At 40.1% G+C, this 18,796-nt stretch overlaps 1 long non-coding RNA gene across 1 annotated transcript in view; it reads right to left on the bottom strand.

Moving 5' to 3' along the window:
• LOC141569205 (uncharacterized) overlaps nt 1–18,566 on the bottom strand; it is a 50,416-nt gene extending 31,850 nt beyond the window's left edge. Inside the window, exons 1-2 of the long non-coding RNA XR_016019174.1 lie at nt 18,470–18,566; nt 17,971–18,031 (exon numbers count right to left, since the gene is read on the bottom strand). This is a non-coding gene — a long non-coding RNA (uncharacterized LOC141569205). The remainder of the gene's footprint in view (nt 1–17,970; nt 18,032–18,469) is intronic.
• Nucleotides 18,567–18,796: the final 230 nt, after the last annotated feature.

Consider the following 18,796-nt stretch of genomic DNA (forward strand, 5'->3'; position numbering starts at 1 on the left):
ACAAAGGTGTGTGCCAGCAATCTTGCAAATAAGGTTGTCTCTCTCCCCACCCTCACCTTCTACAAGTATCAAATATTGACAAGATGAGGCAAAGGAAACAATTGAAGGTCGCTGAACGGCCCTCAGATAACTCACATTGGAATTACACAGATCTGAGTGTGTGCATTTTCTTTTTATCCACTGTTTCCAGGGAACACAGAGACTTTCAAATTGTAAAAACATGTTAAGATGCATTTCTGTGCTTAGCGGGCCAAGCCATTGCCTTTCTAAAATTGATCAGTATCACTATTTGCAAGGTTCAACTAAAAAGTGTCATAAATACACAAAAGAGGTGAGGCAGGAAGACAAATGGAAGAACTTTCAGGTGCCTCTGGATACTTTTCACGCTGTTATGAAATTTTAATTTTTTTAAAGAAGAACCATGGTGCCTCAGCTTTGTGCAGGTGTTACACAGTCACAGGACACTCAGATTTAGGAGAGACCAAAGGCAGGGGGACTGTAGATAACAGTGATAAAGAGCAAAGAGTTTAGTGTCAGACAGTCCTAGGTTCCAGTCCAAATACTTACACCTTTTCGTCATGTGAACTCAGGCAAGTTTTATCAGTGAGCCGCAATTGACGCAGCTGTCAAATGGGAATCATACTCTTCAGTACACTATATAGTAAACAAAATAAACAAAACTCCAGATTTTCTACTGCCTGAGAAGATATTTAGTGATATTCCACAGGAAGGATAACGACACCCAGACACTGGCATGGACCGTGATGAGGATATAACTCTTTCTGAAAAGGGCTTAAGACTTCCATCCCATCACAGGGAGAGACCACAGAGCCAGAGCATTGAATACACAAGGAGAGGCACAATTTTCAGAAAACTCAGTAAAATAGGTGGACCATATTTATTGAGACCAATTGGGAAACGAGTAGTTGGAGAGAACATTTCAACAGTAGAACAATTAGAGTATGCTGAACAAAAATTGTAAGGATTCAATATCCTAATACAAAAAATACACAGAACAAAATTGAACGCTTTACCCTCCTCCCAAGTAGAGAGCAGTAGAACATGACAACACAAAGAAAAAGCTTTGGTGAAGGGTTTTTAGCAGGTTTTAATAAAGAACTAGATGCTTCTGTTGGTTAATACTTATGATTACATGTTGCTTATTAACTAAGCACATAGCAATAATTATAACATTTTCTTTCCAGAGTACATACTTTTCAACAAAAGCCTTCATAATGGGTCTTCATAAGTTCCAGTGTAAAGGACTCAGGATTTCATTATTGACAGTTACGTAGAATCACTCTGAGTCCATCCTAATATTCAACTGAATCAATAAAGGCATATAGGTCGCCCATCTACTCAGTTTACTTTTTTTTGTCAATTACATTTGGCATACAATATTGTATCAGCTTCAAGTGTACAGCGTAGTGATTACACATTTATATAACTTATGACGTGATCACCCGAGTAAGTCCAGTACGCATCTGACACCATACGTAATATCACAATGTTATTGACTCTATGCCCCATGCTGTACTTTATATTCCATGACTGTTTTTATAACTGATAATCTGTGTATCTTAATCCTTTCTTCTTTTTCACTCTTCCCCCCCAAACCTCTCTCCTCTGGTAACCATCAGTTTGTTCTCTGTATCTATGAGTTTGTGCATTTATTTTGTATTTTAGATTCCACATATAAGTGAAATCATATGGTATTTGTCTTTCTCTGTCTGACTTATTTCACTTAGCACCATACCCTCTGTGTCCATCCATGTTGTTGCAAATGGCAAGACTTTACTCTTTTTTACTGCTGAGTAGTATTCCATTGTATACATGTACCACCTCTTTGTTATCTATTTGCCTGTCGATGGACACTTAGGTTGTTTGCACATCTTAGCTATATTGTAAATAATGCTGCAATGAACATAGGGATGCATGTGTGTTTGTTTCCAATTAATGTTTTGGGTTTCTGCATATAAATACCCAGAACAACCACAGTTTAGTTTCTAATACTTTATTTCTGCTAAATATTATCCTAACAAAAATAAACCCAGAATAGTTGTTGACATTGCAGTACCAAGACTATGTTTTTGTTTGCATGTAAATTATAATCTAAAAGTCTGGATAGAGGCAAGTCTTGATTAAACATTTATGATTTAACAGGGATGACCCCAGATAATGGCATGAATTTATATTGAGCAAAGAGAGACCTGGTCATGCCATTGACCAATCTGCTCCAACAATAGTCTTCAGGTAAACTTTGTGCATCTCCTAATACTTTCAGCAAGACCATTTGTCTGACTATTGTACACTGCAAGGGATATCACTGAACGAAGGCTCTTATCTAAAATAGTGCTAAATAAATAGTCCTAAACCCAGTAGATATGTAGATACATAGACCAGACATAACATCACTTGTTAATCTCTATAGTGAAAACAGGACGTTTCAGAGAAATATGCATACCTAAAAAAGGCAACAATAGATGTCTTGAGTTGTGGAGAAGCTAATGATTAGCATAGTAGGAAGAAATATCAGCAGAGACGAGGAACTAAATTATATATTAAATATATATTAGGCTATTAAAAACTCAGTTGTATTCTGAATAGTGCTGCTCAGTTCTCTGTGGCACATGTTGTATCGTTGCTGGAACTATTTTCTGTCTTTCTTAATTCCATGTTCAGCCTAACCAAAACAAACAAAGAAACCACTATGATTTTTGGCTCTGTCTATATGGATCTCCTTCCTTCGCCCCTGCCAAAATCTCTAATCTCCCCTCCTCCCATTCCATCTCCACACACAGACAGTCTGGCCACAAATCACACACACTGTTCCTTTCTAACTCATTCCTATTCCTACTCACCCTTCACAGTTCCACGCACTTACTCCAGGAAGCCTTCTCTGAACCACAGAACTACATTGCATGTTGATAGGTAATAGGCAGGCTTCAACCAGAGGACCAGAAACAGATACATATGGTGTGTACACACACACACACATGTATATATACATACATGTGTTGTACATGCTATAAATGTATATATACTCATAGATATTTACATGCACACAGGGAATTGGTTTACAATAGTGTAGGGACTGGCAAAGCCAGCCTGGGCAGGGAGTTGGGAAGGAAATATCCTGAGGCACAGGAAAGCAATTGCAGGCCCACGCGATGCTTAGAGCATCTGATTGTCAAGAAGGCCCCCATCTCTTTTTAAAGTGCTTCCATATGATTAAGTCCTACTCACCCAGAATACTCTTTCTTTTGATTAACAAAAAAAAAAAAAAATCAACTAATTTGAAACTTTGTATCATTTTGATAAAATCCCTTCACAGAAACTCTAAGACTAGTGTTTGAATAACTGGGAAAAAGTATGTGATGCCAGCAAATGGCTGCTGACCCACTTCCCACCCTCTAATTCTTCTGGGAGAATATTCTGTACAGCCCAACCTGACTGGGATCATAGAACAGAAGGGGAATGCTGAGGACCGTAGTACATCCCAGCCAAGCTGATACATCCCAAAGCCATCACATCACAGCTCTTGGTCTTGTGCTTCCATTGCATTTATTACAGAATCAAATCACTCATGCATGGGTATCAGTCTTTTGCTCCAGGAAACTCTGCGCTGTCTGAAGGCAAGTACCAGATCCGTTCAACATACCATAATATCCCCATCACTGGCACCGTGCCTGCAGAACAGGACTCCATAAATATCTGAGGAATGAATAAATAAGCAAATGAATAAATGAATGACCATTTTTATGTGAGTGTAGCATTCAACTATTTCGTTAAACAACGTGACCCTAACAGCCACCACAGGAACCTTAGAGGTCATCCAACTGATGAGGAAAATGATATCCATTGCATGAGTGGATACGTAAATATAAAGCTGCATCCATTTTAGTTCATTCCTTTTTTATCGGGTCTTCCATACCAGCAAGGTTCTTGTTAGCTTACAAAACACAACATTTTAGAAGCAGAAGTGGTTTCAACAGCTTTAATGTATCCAACCAATAGGCACAGAGCATCCAGTTCATGCCAGAACTGTATCAGGCACCTGAGAACAAAGATGGCAGAGGACCAGGGTCCTGCTTTTAAGTGGCTCACAGCTAGTAAGCAACAGCAGGCAGGTCAGACTGCACAGTACAGGCTAAGGAACATGCTGGATGGCTATTTGGGGTATAAGAGAGGGAAGGTGAAGTTATGAATCTTCTCTTCTGAGGAGTCAGAGAAGATAGTACAGCAGTGACAGCTTAAAAAATGTTTCAGTCTGACTCGGTGGACAAGGGTGACGGAAAGCCTGGCGAGTAGGAAGAGCCGCATGTGCAAAGCCCACAGTACTTAGGAGAACTCGGGGGCGATTTCATTATGGCTGGATGTAGGCTACATAGGAGCAGCTGAGTCGAGGGCTGGTTGAACTAGAGGTGGAGTCAAGTCCTAGAAGCTTCACATAGGCCCTCCCACATCACAATGACCATTGGACTCTCTGATCCAAACTTTCCTTTCGTCACATCCTCACAGTTCTCCCAATCTTTCATGGAATCCGTTTGACTCCAGGCTAGGTTTTCATTTTTTCCTTGAAATAATTCAAAAATGTTCAACCTCCCTCCTAATCTCAGGTGTCCCGCAAGTGACCATTTCACAGGCTGCAGGATCAGTGTCCTGAGAACCCAGAGAAGGGTCAGGTGGCTATGCTCCATCTTTATTAAATAAATAAGTACTGAATAAATGAATAACTTTTATCAGCTATGCATTGAGGCAAGGTAGCTAAATGTCTCCTGTCATCCTAAACAAGATGCCTTTCATTAATTAATCCAGGGATTCTCAACCTCGGTGCTGTTAACAGTTTGGGCCAAATGACTCTTTGTTGTGGAAGCTGTCCTGTGTATTGTAGGACATGTGTCAGCGTCATTGGCTTCTACTCACTAGATCACGAGGGCCCCATTCCCTGAACTGTGAAAACCAAAAATGTTTCCTCTTGTTGCTAAATGTCTCCTCCGGAGCAAAATCTCCCATGGTTGAGAACCACTGACCTAATTCCATATTTGGGCTAATATATTGTGTATATAGCAATGGTCTCTTCTTGAAAATGCAGTAGGTTTTCAGGGAGCTTCTAATGTTTTCCCACAAAAATTGTATTAATTAAATGCAGTTTCCCAGGAACCTTAAGAAGGTGTTGCTGCTACAAACACCATTTTACACATAGGAATTTTAGGCTCATGGAGTTGAAACAGTTTTCCTACGGGACAGAGCCGGTAAGAAATGAATCCAGAATTGCAATCCAAGCTCTCTGACTCCAAAGACACTCTCTTAGCCACTCGGAAACATTACCTTCCAGGCAAGAAAAAACCTTGACTCCTAGAAGATATTTTTGTATAGATGCCAGGAAACGTGTTAAAACCTAGTCTAATAACTCATTCTGAGAAACAAAATCCCCCTGATATTCAATGATTTGCTTCCTTGAATATCGAGTGTTGAGATAAAAGGAATAAAGAGCAACCAGAGACATGTATGCTGACATGTCTTCTTTGACAGGCAATCAAGCCAGGCTAAGCTGTGTCCATTCTTTCCAGAAAACTCTGCACATCTCTTATCATAATACATCACACATTATATTGGCAATGTGTCCTTCCATACATGCCTATTCTATTAGACGGAGCTTCTTCCGAGCAGAAGCACTTTTACCCATCTTTTTTTGCAAAGAGCAAGAAGTCTTCTATGCACATAGTGAGAACTCAAGTAAAGATCACTGAATGAATAAGTGCATGAATGAATGAATGAATGAATGAATGAATGAATGAATGAACAAATGAATCCTAGATACATAGAAAACTGTAAGCACACAGGAGTTACAAGTGCCCCCTGGAAGCCCAGGTGCAAATGAAAGCCTGTCAAGTTAACCACTTACAGAAAATGTTTTCTATTATCCAGACAGGACGCCGCTGGGAGCAAAGTACATAGATTTAAAGCAGCAAATAAAGTAAGAAAAAATTGGCCCCAAATCAATAAAAATTGTCCATCCTCTCTTTTCAGTTTTATAATGCATGCTGCGGCTGACCCAAACCACCCAACTCAATTCCAGCCCCATTTAGGACTATTACCTGCCTCGTTAAATATTCAGGGACACTGCCCCTCTGGAAGGGGCAAGCACTTTAGCACCGCAAATTGATCTGCAGCGCCTCTGTACCAGCAGCCTGTTGAAAGAGATTACTAAACACAGCTCCCGGTTTGACAAGTTTCCCAGACTTGGAGCTCAGCCACTGGAGGAAATCATAGCCTTTTCTGTCCCCACCACCCACAGCTCTGGACACGGAGAATGACTACTTTGTTCCCAGGAAGAATTACTGGTATGAAAGGGTTTCTGATTCATCTTTCTCTTCACAATTTTTATTTTGTCTTAGATGATGGTCTTTAGAATCTGCATTTGATACAGATGCTGAGGCCTAGAGTTGCATTCAGTGTTGACGCGCAGCTAAAGCGTGAGGAGGGGAAACGAGATGCCCGTGGTCCCTGGGGAAGGCAGGTGCAGACCTAGAATTTAGCTCTGGAAATGCCGATGGACGGAATGCAACGGTTGGGCTGAGGAGCTGACTGGTCAGATCTTCCACAGGACCCAAAGGAAAGTTCCCTACAGACACTGAGCAAGCAGACTAGAGCCAGAGGACTCCTTTAATGAGCAGTGGTTGTTTTTCTGGATCACTGGAATTAGATTCATTCATTTTCTTATGCATCCACCAAATATCACTGTGTGCCTACCCTGTGCTAGGAAGTATACAAGTTTCTGGAGATAAACGATGAAGCAGGCAGACAAGAACAGAATAAATAGGCTAGCAGAAAATAGAGGTAACATGTAGTACATCATCTATAGTCGTCTTATATGTGATACTATATGATACACATTGTCTTAGTTTTGGCTGCCACAACAAAATAACATAAACTGGATGGCTTAAACACAAATTTATTTTCTCAGAGTGCTAGAGGCTGAAAATTCAAGATCAGGAGGCCAGCGTGGTCAGATTCTAGTAAGGGCCTTCTCCCTGGCTTGCAGCTTGCTGCCTTATCACTCTATTCTCACATAGTGGAGACACAGCAAGTTCTCTGGTGTCTCTTCTTATGAGACCACTAATCTCATCGTGGGGCCCCACCCTTACCACCTTCCCTAAATCTAATCACCTCCCAAAGGCCCCACCTCCAAATGCCGTCACATTGGGGATAACAGCTTCAACATACGAATTTGAGGGCACATAATTAAGTCCATAACCTATAACAGAGTTGGTATATAACACGCAATTTGTGATATGGTATGATACAGTATAGAAGAAAGACTAAGGACTGAAAGAGGAAGGAAGAGGCCAGAGAAAGTTTCTTGCAGAAAGTAACATCTAGTACCAAGTGTGTTCTCAAGTTCAAAGTACCAACATAGAGCCAGAAATTGGAGGCTGACGGAAAAGTTCCTGTGTAAATATAGGAATGGATATGCAAGGAAAAAGCAGGAAAGTCCAGTCACTGAGCTCATAGGCTGTGGAGTCAGACCTTAGACACATGCCAGCTATGACCATGAACAAATCCTTCAAATTCTGTAAGTCTTGATTTCCACAATTATAAACTGTGGGGAACAATAGCAGCTAATTCATAAAGTACTTGTGAAAGTTGCGTGAAGTAATTTGCATAAAGAGCTTAGCCTGGAAGCCAGGCTAAGTGTTTGATAAATGGGAATTATGATTATTAAAATGTGGAAAATATTCCATCAGCACATCCTGTTGGCTCAATCTTTAGGATGCATTCTGTATCCAACCAAGGCCACTGCCCTGGTCCAACTCACCAATGACCTGTGTGGCCTTGGATCGATTATTCATATCTTTATGCCCATGTTTCCATATCTGCAGAATAGGTACTGCCTGCCTCATCCAGCCGTTGTGAGTACTTGTCAATTCACACACATGTGAAGCATGCTTAGAGCCTAACCCACGGTAGTGCTAGGTAAGTGCTGTCTATGTTTGTTGTCTTGTCTGCGTTGTCGTGGGAACAGCCTCTTATCTGCTCTCTATGCTTCCAGCCCTGCTCCTTGGGTCTCTTCACACAGCAGCCAGAGTACCACATTCCATAAATAGATCATGTCACGCTCCAATGGATTACCATCTCACTCAGGGCAAAAGCAAAGGTCTTACCTTGACCTGGACCCTTACCTTTCAGACCTAACTCCCCACTGCCATCACCTTGCTCACCCTGCCTCTGCCGTCCAGGCCTCCTGTGCTTTCCTCTGACATGTCACACACCCCAGCACATCGGCGTCTGTTTACCTACAGTTCTCTCTGCCCAGAATGTTCCTGCCCAGGTATACTCACAGCCTGTCACTCAACTTCATTCAGGTTTCTGTTTAAACACCACATTCGCAGGAAGACCTTCCCTGCAAACTTGACCTAAATAACAAATGCCACCCAGCACATCCGATCACCCTGACCCTGCTACATGTTCCTGATTGCCTGAAACATTATGGATTAATATCAATACTTGCCCCTATCCACTGTCCCAACAGAACATAAACTCCTTGAGGGCAGGGGTTTGGTTTGTTTACTTGCAACAAAAAATATGCTGGATACATGTCCAAAAAATATGCTGGAAACCCAATAAATGTCTTTTCAGTGATGAATGAGTAAAAAGTCAAGGTCAGGGTGCCGTCTCGGGCTGACCACTGACCACATGGGGCAGGGGTGGCTCTTCTGGCTGGAAGGTCAACGGACTGTAGTCCTGAGTGAAAGACTCAAAGGTCCAGAGCCAGACTGGCTTCTTTTCTAGGAGCAGCCTGGAAAATCTGACTGGAGAGTTGTCAGTGGCAGAAGGCAGGTAATCTGCATTGTGTAGCAATTCCAAGCATTACCTTAATAACTTGCTCAATCATCCTGAAAATCTGAAAATGGAAGGTCTCTGAAATATGGTGATGCTGAGAAACTGCAGACTCAAGCAATCTCCAAAGGAATGTTAGTGATCGGTGTTAGGTGGGCTTTTTGGCAGGGACTTGTGTGTCCCACTTCGGTCAGAGCACAAGGGAGTAAGGTATAGTTTTCCTGCCTTTTATGCAGCATTGTCCATTCACAGGCACGGCAAGGCTGTAAATTCTGCAGAGTGTGTGTGTGTGTGTGTGGGGGAGGGGGGGTTGGGGAGCTTCTGTGACACTATTTTAACCAGAAACTTCAGTTAAGAGGAGTCATGGAGCTATCAGTGGCTTTTTGAAATCCATGTCAAATATCCCTGGGGCCACTTCTCAAAACTAGGTGGCTTCCCACAGTGTTTCTTCCTTACTTCCTGTCCCCAAGTGCTCATTTTCAGTTTCATCCTGAGTGTGGCCACGCCACTACCCAACCCGTCCCTGAGTAGCACAGCCCTTAAAGCTAGGCGACAAGGGCCTATGTTTTAGAAGATGCTATATAGGACAAACATATTAGAAAGTGCATTGATTAAGGAATATACTGTCACCTCTGCTGCTTGGCACCCAGCACTCAGCTCTGACGTGGCATGATCCCTAACCCTGAACTTCCACTCCTATAAGTGTTCAAGCCCCAGGGAAATACTTCTCCACATCTCTTACCCCGCGTCCCCAAAACGAAAGGTAAGTGGATTTGAATGCCACGAATGTTTACAGGTGTCCTATTGCCAACGTCAGAGACAGATGCTGTGGGATCTGAGCAGTAGGAGCAACTTAGCCCAGAAAACAAATGAAATAACTTGTGAAACCTTTCCTTGCAGAGAGTACAAAACAATAGATTTGTGCATGAAGAAGTAGCATACAATATCCGTTTCTTGCTTTGTGTTCATGTTCCATCTCATAGTTCCAGAGGTAGACATGAGTTGGTGAGGTATTCACACGTCAGTCCCCCAGGGCAGCTCAGGCATATTTTCTTATACTAGACAGTTCATTTTGCTCTGAATCTTTTAGGTTTGTTTGTAGATATAACAGGTGTGAAGCAGGATACTGACTTTTTACATTAGTGACTAGATGGACATTACTTGCTAGAACACCAAATAGTAGCACTAAAAAAGTGAATAAGATTCAACTGATTTTGCAAATAATGAAGTAAAATATTTCAGCTTTGTTTAAGTAATGTAACTGTAATTTTTTTATATTTTGACATAATTTTATAATTTTAAAATTATAATTGTAATTTTAATTTTAAGCTATGTTGAGTATTTTGCAAAACTGAAAAATAAGGGAAATCTTTATCTTTTGATTTTTTACGTTTACTTTAACTTACATTTTTGAAAACATTTATTAAAATTTTGTATGTGTTGAATCCATTGTGTCTTACTTTTCAACCTTTTAAAGCATTTAGAATGAATACAAATTGAGATTGTGATACAATCCAAAACGATGAAAACTGAGCTCAGAGAAGAAAAAGGAGGAAAGAAAAAAGAAAGATTTTCAAAAATAGAGTATGTTTGCAACTAACTAGAAATAACAGAAGTGAATAAATTTTATGTGATAGAAATCATATAAAATTAGTGACAAGTGTTATCAAATTCTTGATTTAAAGAAGATTTAATGAAAACGAGTAAGGAAATTACTGTCATCAAATCTACAACCTCAGCAAGTCAGGGGAAATCAATGTAACATCTTAATCTTTACTAAATTATGACGTTTTTACTGATCAGAAATAGCAGATGCGTGGATCTCCATTTCTATGCTGGCTGTGGACCTGGAGAGTCAACCTTCCCCCAAACTCACAGCAGAAGACGATTGCACAGCCTCAGCTTTCACCTGCCTTACTACCCCTAAACCCCAGTCCATCAAACCTCCCTTTTCACAGTAGTCACTACAGGGAAAAGGACAGCACATAGTAAGAATGCAGATATGGGGAAACGTAGGCCAGGGGCCTGCTTGCAATGGCCAATTCTCATTGTAAGACAGTAAATAGAACTCGCTCTGAGCTTCTCTCCTATTTTATTCACTTGTTTTTTTAAACCACACATGCACTGAGTGCATGTTATATATAAAGTCTTTGCCAAGCGCCTTACTCATATACACCATGTTTGATGTCTGAACAACCTTATGGAAGGAGTTAATATTGCTTTTTTCCTCAAAGATGAGGGAACAGAGAAGTGAGCACCTTCCCCATGCTGATCCGTATAGCTGCAATGGGAACCCAGGTTGTCTCAGTCCAGACCCCACAAATAACATAGTATGCCCCCCACTAAATTGAACTAGCTTTGACGTGAGAGTGGAGTGTGCCCGTTCTCTATCCCTTCTGGATTATTCTTTAACAAAAGGCAATGTTGACTCCTCCTCAGGATCTTCTTTCACTACTGTAATAAACATCAGTGTCTGTTCTCTCCCATAGCATGTGATCTCCTTAATTTAAAGAATTCACTGCACCTGATTTAACTTTGTATTCCCTGAGACTATGACAGGGCTGATGTATTTTAGGAGGTGAGTGAGTATCCGGTAAAAGAATCAGTGAAAACGAGTGAAGCTATTACAATGAGTGACCCTTATCTCAAGTGAATAAAGCTGTCTAAAGATCTCCAGAGCACATGATATCTGTTTGGGCGACTTACGACCTCTCTGTCCCACTGGTCCTGCCGTGCCACAAGTAGAGGCATGGTCCCTCTTGCAAGTATCAGGTAGAAGCATCCTCCCTTCTTTCTGTCTCTCACTTAGACCTCTCTATAGGATGAGGAGTGATTTGTCTTACTGCCAAGGTTGGCATGGAACACCAAAAATGTCTGGTGCAGCCCCTTTGGGGCTCCCTTTTTGCCTAGTGAACCCAGAGAACAGAGGCTTTCTTTTCTCCAGCTCGTCACCCACATGGGAGGTGCACGTGATTAAGGGGCCAGCGACACCTTCTAAAGGCAGATGAGGAGGCTTATCTCTGTGCCCACTTTCAGCCTCGGTAGGTTCATGGAGGTGAGCAGATCATGATTTCTATACAGCAGATGAGCAAACATCTGATCTGCAAATCCTAGTATTCCTATACGTGGGTCCCAAAGCTGAAACGTAGGGGAAAGGGGCATGAAGCATGGATTGGACTGTAGGTCAAAGCCACATTCTCTAACTGACCTTAACCAACAATAAAGCTATTTTCATCCTTATTTGACCCCTATGTATGTGTCTTAATTGATTCTGAACTTCCAAGAGGGAAAAAGTCGAGCAAAATCCATTTCTTTAGAACACTTCTAAACAAGAATGATTAGTCTTGGCAAAGACTTATAATTTTAGACATAAAAGTTATTTGTAGTTGACCCCCACTCTTACCTTATCTGGCCCACGTCTCAGAGAGGTTTTCCTTTATCCCTATATTAGGATGTGCTCCCACTTCACCCCATGACCTTTGCCCTCAGTACACACAGAATAATACTCACCACAGTGAGTGTCATATTATAAAAGTTACTTTTTTTTTTTTTTGTAGGCTTCACAACCCTCAGACTCAAAGCTCCTTAGAAGTAGGGAAATGATGACCTTATCTTATCTTCCCTTCACTGCAGTCCGTGTAGCTACCTCAATGCCCAGTATTTAGAGAGCACTTAACAAATAAATATAAGTAAATATTAATAAATTAGGATGCAATTTAAAATGTAATCCTAGTGCCCTGGAACTTCACTGTCTTGTTAATGTTTAGAAAAAAAAAAATATTTCAAAACACTTCAAGACTGTAATCTCACATTTTAAAATGTAGCTGAGTCAAGCATGCTAGCGAGAAGCGAAGTGCCAGAGAGGAACGTGGATAACTCTGGGAGTGTGGAGGCTGAGATGCCACTGCCAGCTCTGCCTTCAGCTTCCAGCGTAAACTCAAGAATGTGAGCTCTCTGGGCGCATGATTCTGGGCCCACGTGTTGCATTTTAGTGGCGTCCTTGGATTTGCATGAAATCACATGCTGCTTGATTAGGGAGAGAAAGCACAGAGAACACTGTTCACCTCTCATTCCCCTGAAGAGACAGCTGGGTTCTTCAACCACCTGACACAACCAGAGCCAGAAGATGGGAGCCCATGTCCACCAGGTCTGTGTGTGTCGACATGTTTTCCAAGAAGCTATCCTGTCTCTCATTAAGCACTCACATGCATGGATTCCATTGACACTGAAGATTGACTAGCAAGTCTACTGTCTAGTGGAAGAAGGAGATTAATCAATCAATGATTATAAACAAAATGCAAAAGTGTTATAACGTGGTATGTTTTGGACCCAAGATATAGGAAACCATGCAGAAGAATCTTCTGAACTTTCCGAGGGTAGAAGATGTCAGGTTATTCATTCTAGGGTGATTCATGATCTGTGTTTCTATGTTTGAGTCAGGATGGTGAATGAGTATGGGGGCCGGGGACAGTGGTTGGGGGAATCATTATAGGGGGAAGGGGGGTCATGTGGAAAGAAACCCCTTTACCCTATTTCCCACCTCCCTTTCTACTCTCCAGTTTTTCTAGCTCCTTAACATACCCACTTTCCTATATCCTCCATCTTGCATACATGCTGGTACCTCCACCCCTCACATGGCTGTTTCCTACCTCTCCACTCACATGGCTGTTTCCTCATTCTTCACACTTGACCTTAAATATAATTTCCACAAGGAGGCTTTCTCTGCCTGCCCCTAATCTAAAGTAGCACCCCCATTAGCTACCTTTCTTTGAAAACTACTGTTGATTTATATGCACTTATATACCAGGTGGCAGTACAACAGAATTGGCATCACTTCCACCAGAGCCAGGACGAGGGTGAGAGAAGTGAGGTCCCTGGGACACAAAATCAAAACGTTTTTCTCAGTGTCATACAAGTGCTCAGCACCATCTCCACTGAATTAGTGCCCCTGCTGTGTCTCTCCTGATACACGCCCTGTGCTTCCTTCTATACCCATAGTTAGATAATATTATATGTCCCCTCATATTTATTTGAACTCTAAAAGATGAGGGGTTCTATCTTGTGCAAATCAGTATTCTTGTGATTATTACAGCTCCTGGTACATTGTAGGCAATACTTAAAAGTTTGTTTAATTAAAGTATGTCGTCTTGGAAGGCAGACATTTTGTTAGGTTGGCTGATTATTGTTGTTGTTTTCTTTTATACAGGTTTTATTACACAAATTTTCACAAATGAAGGTCAATACTATGCTTCAGTTCTTGTCAGGGGAGGGCAAAGGGACATTGTGGATGATAAACAAATAAGCAAAAATATTGAAGCTAAAATATGGATAACACATCATGGAAGGCAGACATAATAAAAAGAGGGCATTCAGTGGGGAATAATGATAGTAAGACTTACACTATCTAACACCCGAGGACCAAATCTCTTGTTTGCTAGCTGAGGCCTAAGACAAGCCATTTGCTCTCACTGAGTGTCGGTGTCCTCTTGTTCATCGACTAGGGTATGATATCTAGGACATGGATCTGACAGAACTGTTATAAGGATTATAAAATTGTTTCATGTGGAAATAACCTATAAGTTTTTAAATGATATATAAATGTAAAGAATTCTTATTTAGCAAATTCATTGCTTTTCTAACATAGCACTAACCACAGACTCTTGGGTATGACAGATAATTCTGCATAGTCAGCTTTCTCTTTAGAATAAGGGTTCCTGCTGTCAGTGGAGACTGTATCTTTTATTTCTCTCTCCTTCCCACCCTCCCTTCTTGGCTCTCTCCCTTTCTCTTTATTTTCTTTCTCCTCCTCCTCCTCCTTCTTCTCCTTCTTCTCCTTCTTCTTATTCTTTTCTCTCTCCCTCTCTCTCTCTCTCCCTCTCTCTTGCTTTCCTTATAATTTAACACAAGTTAAGAGCGCAATAACATCTATTGGTTGAATTAAATAACCTTCCTCAAAGCCCACTTATTTAGTGTATTTCTACCAAGAATTATACCTAATTTTTTAATCTGACAAGTCATGATCCAACAAAATAAGTGTTTAAAATTACAGAACATAAACAATAAAAAGAAACTAGTGCAATTAATTGATTATATATGGCATTAAACATATAAGACATTTTGTGTTTAAATGAAGCAAACTTGAAGGAATTTGTGTGAGAGGAGAAATAGCATTGAGCAGAGAGAAGACAAATGGGACAAGAGAAGTGACTCTAACATAACAAAATGCTGTGCAGTGCTGAGGTCAAAGGTGCTGTCCATGGTGCTGGCCATTTCTTAACCTTGGAAACAAATACCAGTTTCTCCCAGAATCTCCTAATGAGCTAAGAGGAGAGATCACAAGTGGGAGGTGAGAGTGACAGAGACGTCTTCTTTGAAAAGAGTCTCTCTCTCTCTCTCTCTCTCTCTCTCTCTCTCTCTCTCTCTCTCTCTCTCCCTCCCTCCCTCCCTCCCTCCCTCCCTCCCTCCCTCTTTTTCTCCCTCTCCTCTCCCTAGTAGAGAATGTAAGTAATCTGAAGGAGTTACTGATGCAAAGATTACAGATGATGATGAGAAGGACAAGGGAAAGAAGGAGGAGGAAAACAATCACTATAACCAACATCTATTGAACGCTTCTGTTTTCTAGCCATGTGTCTAAAATTAAACAAGTTTATGAATTGGGTACTATTGTTATCTCCATGTTTCAAATGAGCAAGGAAATGAGTTTTCAAAGACTAAAAACTCAACATGAGTCAAAAGGCACGATAAGGCTGCTTCAGAAGCTATTTTGGTCTCAGGTGCCCAGAGTGGCCAGAAAAGGGAATTGATGTCCCAGGTTTACTAATGTTTCTCATTCACAACCAAAATCTTTATAACCATTTATTTACAGATCATCTTAGCAGAAAGGGTAAAAGATTAGGAAAAATGCAAAGATATCAGTAGCATTCAAGCTGTAAAGAAAAATTACTATAAATTATTTGGAGCTGGATATACATATACATATCCTTTTAAAAGTGTGCCTGTGTGTATTTTATATGCAAAAAGGTCTTAAGTGCATGTATAGAAAAACAGAATTGCACAAGAAAACAAAAATTATTAAATAAAAAGTTAGATTGAAGAAGTTTATAATAATGAATATAATAAATGTCTTTAAGTAATAAATAGAAATTTAAAACAAGGGATAATATGTATAAAAATAAAAAGTCAAGTCAGGAAGGATTAGTGTGTGTGTACAACTATTTATATATGTTGTTGTGCATTACAAGGAATTATTCATCTGAAACTGTCTGCAAATGAATGGTACTGAACAGGTAGCCTTAGCAGATTTTTCTTTCTTTCTTTTTTTTTTTTTTTTTTTCAGTTTTCCATCAGTCTTGAATATTGCTGTCCTAGATCTAAGGAAAGTTATTTCCAAATCTTGAAGTTTGCCAAGGTTTCTTTTTAAAGAATTGCTTCTCCTGTTAGTCATTACCCTAGGATTTCATTTCTCAGAAGGGCTCTCAGTCTAGCTTTTCAATCCCTGGTGGCTATTACCTCTGTTAACAGCTAAGTGGTTGATGCACAGATATATATTTGATTTTCTTGCATAGACTTAGAAGTTGATGAAGACAAAGCAATTTTTCTTCTTTGTTTCTGACATGTGTGTGATAAGAATGCAATGTTTTCTTATGTGTTTGTTGTTGTTTTTTATATGTTGAACTTTTTGGAGTCTTTTTTGTTTCATGAAGTTTTGTTTTCAATTTTGAACAAACGGTTTTCAATCACATAAAACCATCATTTTGTAGTCTATTTTTATATAAAAATGTGAATCTAAGGTCAGTGCACGATACTTTATTTTGCTTCCCAGAATGGCCAAATCCAGAATAAACAAAGTTACTCAATAATATTTGAAAGTCAGGAGTATGTAGTAATTCCACTGACTGATGTGGCTCTTGGCCCATGTGATTCCGTGTGTTAAATGGTATCTCTGGCCACCTTTTTCCCTAGTTTATTGCCACCCAGAATCCAAAATCCAAAACCAAGTATTCACAAATAATGCCTTCACATTTATTACTCTATTTCTAACTAGATTATACTAGAAATAGATAGAGAAATTATCTAAGAAAAAGAAGAGATACTCTTCTTCTGCAGGAATTGCTAATTTTGAGTTCAAGAAGCACTCAAAATACTTCCCCAGAAAGGCTGATATTAAAGTGGGTTGTGGGGAAGGATACCGACATTTGTACTGTTTTCCTTCAACTATTCCTGTCAGTCAGGCTAGACAAGAATAGGTTCCGAGAACAAATGACCCCAAAAGCTCAATATTTAAAATAACAAACATGCATTTCTTACTAACACTACATGTCCACTGAAGGTCAGTAAGGACAGGGGGTTAGGTGGAGACTTTTCCATTGGAATCACTCAGAAACCTGGGCTGATGGAGCAGCACCATTCAAACATTACCAGTCAACATCCCAAATAGAGTGAGAGAACTGGAAGTTCTCACATTAGAAATCAAATGCTTGTCCCTTACCACCTCTGCTCACAATCCACTGGCCAGAAATATTCATACAGCTCCACTAACTTCAAAGGCATTAGAAGCTCTACTGTGCCATATGCCCAAAAGAAGGAAGTAAAAAATATCCAGAAAATTGCAGAAGAAACTACCACAAATCCCATGCTTTGCTTTTGTGAACATGCCATTTTACCTACAAATAAACTTCTACTTTGATTTGTACTAAAGCCGTTGTGTAACATGCACTGATTCCCCAAATGAAAGGAAGTGTTTTTTCTTTATTAACATTTATATTTAGCAAGTCATCACTGCTAGGACAGTTCTCTTTATTTGTTATTCTATACAAAGTCTGATCCAATTATCAATGATATTAGCAGAACCAAAAAGAAAAAGACCAAAGCTTTCATAATTATATAAAGCTAATCCCTTGTTTTCACTGCTGCTGCCACCCATCTGCAGAAGGACAAGCATTTAGAAAGTAAAGAGGAATTTAGTCTTTGTATTAGGAGCTGACACTGCAGTACTCCCTGAGCCCCAGAAATGACCTCCTTTTTAGCTGGGCGCCCCTCTCTGGGGCTGGTTGTGTTGTGTGGAGCGATGCACCCAGGCTTAAGGGTTAAAGTGGCTTATATTTCATTCTTAGCTGTATCACTCACCAGCTATGAAATCTTGAGCATAAATGTCTTACTTCTTTTTCTTCTCTTTCTGTCTGCAAAACTGGAATAAACAAAATGCTTCATGTATAGAAGACCAACAATAAAATGTTATATTGTTCCTTCACCCATTCCTTCTTTCCTTAACTTTCCTCCAACTTCCATAGTACTTTAGATACAGTTTTTCCACTGTATTTTTAACTTTATGATAGTAATTTTGCATATGTATACTTGAGATTACATTGCTTGAGATTAAGATCCGCTGCTTAAAATAGCACTTTATCAGATACTGTATCAAATGGGAGTTTGTCTTATAAGTGAGGAAATAGGGACTCCAAAATAGGTGGAAAACACCTGCTCTCATCTACCACACAAGGTGGTTGGGATGACAAAATTCAATAACATGAGCCATATTTTTTTATATATGTTTGCCATAACACTTGTAAATGGTAAAGTACTATTTCCTTAGGAATGATAAACCCCTTGCAGCCAGGGTCTGTACCTGTTTTATCTTTTCCTTCCCGTTGTCAAGTCTGATGCCTGACAGTGGTAGGAGCTCAAGAAGTGGTTGTTACCACCTTCCCTAAAAGAGCCCTTTCCGTTGCTCCAGAAGACCTAGGAGACAAAGATACATATAACAACTGTTTAACTCTGCACACTGATAGGGTTTATGGTGAGCCAGTGTGATTAAGATGGAAGGAGAACTGACTCTGGGTGGTGAACACACAATGGATTTATAGATGATGTAATACAGAATTGTACACCTGAAATCTATGTAATTTTACTAACAATTGTCACCCCAATAAATTTAATAAAATAAAATATAAAA

Source organism: Rhinolophus sinicus, chromosome 1 (assembly GCF_057876585.1).
Source record: "Rhinolophus sinicus isolate RSI-liver-muscle chromosome 1, RSI-T2T, whole genome shotgun sequence".
Taxonomy (NCBI): domain Eukaryota; kingdom Metazoa; phylum Chordata; class Mammalia; order Chiroptera; family Rhinolophidae; genus Rhinolophus; species Rhinolophus sinicus.